The 4204-nt window shown below is 42.2% G+C and overlaps 1 protein-coding gene across 2 annotated transcripts in view; it reads left to right on the top strand.

The window, feature by feature from the left end:
- The window catches only part of ACER2 (alkaline ceramidase 2), a 43466-nt gene that overhangs the window by 923 nt on the left and 38339 nt on the right, over positions 1–4204 (top strand). Inside the window, exon 1 of one of the 2 annotated variants that reach the window (XM_017730595.1) lies at positions 14–3871. The exons of the other annotated variant lie outside the window; for it this stretch is intronic. The gene's annotated coding sequence lies outside the window, so the exon portion shown is untranslated. Of the gene's footprint in view, positions 1–13; positions 3872–4204 lie in introns of those variants that run through there. 2 annotated transcript variants of the gene reach the window in all.

Here is a 4204-nt window from a genome sequence, read left to right on the forward strand (position 1 = left end):
CAGCCCGGGGGGCTCCTGCTGCCTGCCAGCTCCGTCTCCTGTGGGGCTTTCATGGGATTGTAGCATGTCCTTCTATAGCTGGCAACTTCTCTTCCTTCTCCAGTCGCTGGCATGCCTGAAATTAGAGGATTTTTACCTAGTTTTTGAGGTATGAAATGGGGAGGTTTACTAGTCATATTGCTACCGGTAAGTAGTGTGCAGCAGGCCTTGTCCTCGTCTTTGTCGAGCCTTGTAGTGGCCAAACACTGAATTTTTGGTGCTAGATTGCCCTGGTCTGGTATCCATTTTCACAAACAGGTGTCAGTGCCTTGATGGGCGTGCAAGGCAGTGATGGGCCAAGATAAAAAAGTACCTTGGTGTCTGGAGGCAAAACTGGATTTCTCTTAAATATGTTTTGCTCCAAGGCAAAGTTTTCACGGACAGTTTGCCGTAATGTTGCAGCATGAAGTCAAGAGTGTATTTTTCAAGGAGGAAGAGATGTCTGTTTAAGAAAGTAACTGAAGAATGGAAAGAGAGGGAAGAGGAATAATGTAATTGTTGCTTCCTTCCAGTTAGTCATGGTTTACCCCTGAGTCTTGTCACACCTTTCTAATACCTTTCAGCTGCTGGAGAGAACTTACAAAAAACACAGCCACAGCAGCAGAGCCAGACTGCACTGTACCACACATCTTGGAAAGGGAGCAATGCTTTTGACATCCTGTTGATGTAAAGAATGTCAGTGACAGATCCCCTAGAGTAAGATGATCCATCAGGCTTTCGGGTAGTTTGCCCTTCCATGAAAAACACGTGTCCAGGAGCAAACCTGCAAATGCTCAGTCTGTTTTCTGTTCTATAGGAGGTGGTGTGTGCACAAATGAGGAGCTGGAGCTTCTGCTTTGTCTCTTTTACACTTTAAAGTGGACAGGTTTTTTCTCCCAAATTCCAGCCTTGTCTGAACTGTCTTTCCCTTTCAAGCTGTGTTGACTGCCAACATAGAGTGGAAGAAAGAAGTAGATATCTGGCTTCCCCCACTGGAGTTTGTATCATGGGAGGTTCTGTACACATACAACAAATAATTCCATGGTGCACTGTATACATTGTTAACTTGTTTTCTTCTTGTACTTAGCTGCCAAAGTCCTAAAGATGGTGGCCGGTCTGTGACATTGGCGAATTTTGAGGGTGTGTAAGGGAAACTGTCAGCTTTTTTTGTATGTCTGATGTCACTGTGCAAGAACCAAAAACAAAGGGAGGAAAAGGTCAGGAAAAACAAGTTATTGAAGACAGCAAATGTGTTCTGTAGCCAGCTATGCAGGGGGATGGGTATGTGTGTGCTGGTTCTGTCTGGAGTAGAGTGAATTTTCCTCACAGGCACTGGTATGGGGTGATGTTTTGTTCTGGAAAGTGTTGATAACTCAGGTGTGTTTTCATTACTACTAAGCAGAGGTTACTCAGGCCTTTTCTGCTCCTCACCTCATCCAAGCAGCCAGTGGGGTGGGGGTACAAAAGGCTTTTGGAGGGAACACGGCTGGGACAGCTGATTCCAACTGACCCAATGGATTTCCCAGGCCATATGGCGTCATGATCAGCATGTAGAGCTGGAGGAAGGAGAAGGAAGCAGTTGGGACATTTAGGGTGGTGGCATCTGTCTTCCCAAGTCATTGTTACGTGTGATGGGGCCCTGCTTTCCTGGGCATGGAGAACATCTGCCTGTCCATGAGGAATGCTGAAATAATTCCTTGTTTCACTTTGCTTGTGTGAACAGCTATTTTTTTCCCTATTGAACTGTTCTTATCACAACCCTCACAAGTTTTCTCACACTTACCCTTCTGATTTTCTCCCACATCCTGCTGTGAAGGGAGTGGGCAAGCAGCTGGGCAGTTGTGGGATTAAAACACAGCACTGTACTGAGGTGATTAGCAGTGGTATAGAAGCTTGCCGAAATGCTAGAAGCTGCACTTGTGTCCAGATGAATAACTGAGGCTTCAGACAGGTGGACAGACACAGAAAAATGTTTGCCCCAAAGCCTGCTGTGTTGTGGCAGCTGTGTACAAATCAGTGAGGTGTTCAAGGAAAGGGGAGGAAAAAAAGAGGCCATGTTGAGGGTAGTCATGTTTAGGCTCTCTTCAGTAATACCATGTCATTGTTAGGGTTTGATTTCTGTGTTAGCAACTTCTGAAAATTAAAACAGTTAGTTGCAGTGGATTGATGGGGATGTTCACAGGACAGTTAAGAAGTTTTTGCCCGACTCCAAAAAGTATCTTAGGTGTCATCTAAATTTTAATCCTTTTAGGGGGTGTTCATTCTGACTGACTCAAACTCCCTTGAAGTTCCAGGAAGCACTCTTCAGCAGACCTGAATCTGGCATCTGGGTCATTAAGCTTTAGATTAAAACCTTGCTAATCCGCATTTTAAACTGTCATGGCTGAGGTCAGAGTTGTGGTTGAGGTCTCACGCAATATTCATGTAAGCACAAAACTGGAGCAGCTTATATGAAATGTATTTTTAAAAAAATTATTTATTTGTTCTGGTGGGACTTAAACCAAAGCAATCACCAGGATTAAATCGGTAGGAGAAATCTGTTCAGAGGTTTTATATAAATTGATCTGACTAATTTTTTTAAACATACACAGGCTAGACTTAACATGATTTTTGTCTAACTAAAATGATTCAGGTCTTACTCTTTTTCAGTAAATAGGCCACAAAACATTCTGTAGCTCAAATTGAAGGAATAGTTATAAGTATCTTTTTTCTGTTTTTTTTTTTTTTCCTTCTGAAATGAATGAAGTAATGTGTTCTGATGCAAAAATGATATTGTTTATGTTTTAAATACCTGAAAACTGTTGGGGTTTTTTCCTGTTGGCTGGGAAAGTCAGTACTTATCAGTTCAATATGTTGCATTTAGTTGTGCTTGTCATTTCCATTTAAGAAGGGTCTTATTTGCCAGGGTTTTATTCCTCTTCTTTTGTTCCCTAGTGGCATGGAAATCAAAGTTTTAAAAAGTTATGAGGTAGTCTTAAGAGTGTGAGAGAATGCTTGTACTCTCCCTACAGCATCTTTTTTTACCACAGAAGAGTTATAGTGTATGTAAATGACATGCTCAGGTACCAGGATATGGAGGATACACTCCCTCTGATGTTACAGGGACCTACTTTAGTTATTTGCTTTCTGCTCAGAAAGATGTTGTGCAGTAAGCTTCTCTGTGGTATTTGAATGCTGCTGCTCTCTGGGAGATGTAATAAATAGTGAAGAATACATGTGCTTTGGTAGGACTGCAGGAAACGTACTGTGTCAGGACAGTGGCCAGATGTGAGTGAAGTTGCATGATCATGATCTGAGCAAGCCCATTCTCTCTGTCTTATAGGCCTATGTCCTGAATTCCTATAATATAATTAATTAGTTGGAAATTAAAACTAAAGGTCCAGAATTGTATGAAGCCAAAAGAATGGACTGTTACTGAAGGACTACTTGCCTGTTTTCCAGAACTGTAACATTTAATTGTTGCCTTTAGCAGATGCCAAAGGAAATTTTCTGTACTACCGATGTAAATTTTTGCACTTATTGTAACTATAAAAGTATTTGAATTGTACATTACCAAATCATGGAGGCCAGTTGTGTATTAATATAAAAAATGCACATGCAACGTACTTTCTGAAGCCATACTTCAGTATTGAAATTTTCAGTACTAAAACTATTTCAGCTTCTGAGATGTTAGGAAATCCTCCTGATGGCCACTGTGAAGAGTACAAGTCATGCTCAGGCTCCAGTTTGCAAGGGGTTTCTTGCATTTGCAGGCAGGACCTTAGCATGAGTGGGAGTTCAGAGCACTACGGTAGCACAGAACTGCTCCCGTGTTGGCTAATCACTTGTATAACGCTACATTGCTACAGCTGTGGTAAGTAGATCTAGTGTGTCCTTTGTCATCTTGTTCCTAGGCAGAATAAGGACTTTCTAGCCAAATTTTTGCAGACTGTGATTGCCTGTTCTGATTTTCTTCATTGGTGTGTTGGGGTGACCTTATGATGTGTATCCCATATTGCTGCCTATGCCCAGAAGTTAATTCCTGTGCCTTTCTACGCCTCTAAACTGAGCCTGAGAGGGGGAAGGAAAAAACTGAGCAAAACTTTTTCAAAGCAGTTTGCAGCTTGTTCAAGGTCACAAAAAGATAGCAATTTGTTTCCAGCTGTGGCAGGGGCGGGAGGACAAAACCAGCTCTTTGTGCCCCAGT

The sequence above is a fragment of the Corvus brachyrhynchos genome, unplaced genomic scaffold (assembly GCF_000691975.1).
Source record: "Corvus brachyrhynchos isolate BGI_N302 unplaced genomic scaffold, ASM69197v1 scaffold93, whole genome shotgun sequence".
Lineage (NCBI taxonomy): Eukaryota > Metazoa > Chordata > Aves > Passeriformes > Corvidae > Corvus > Corvus brachyrhynchos.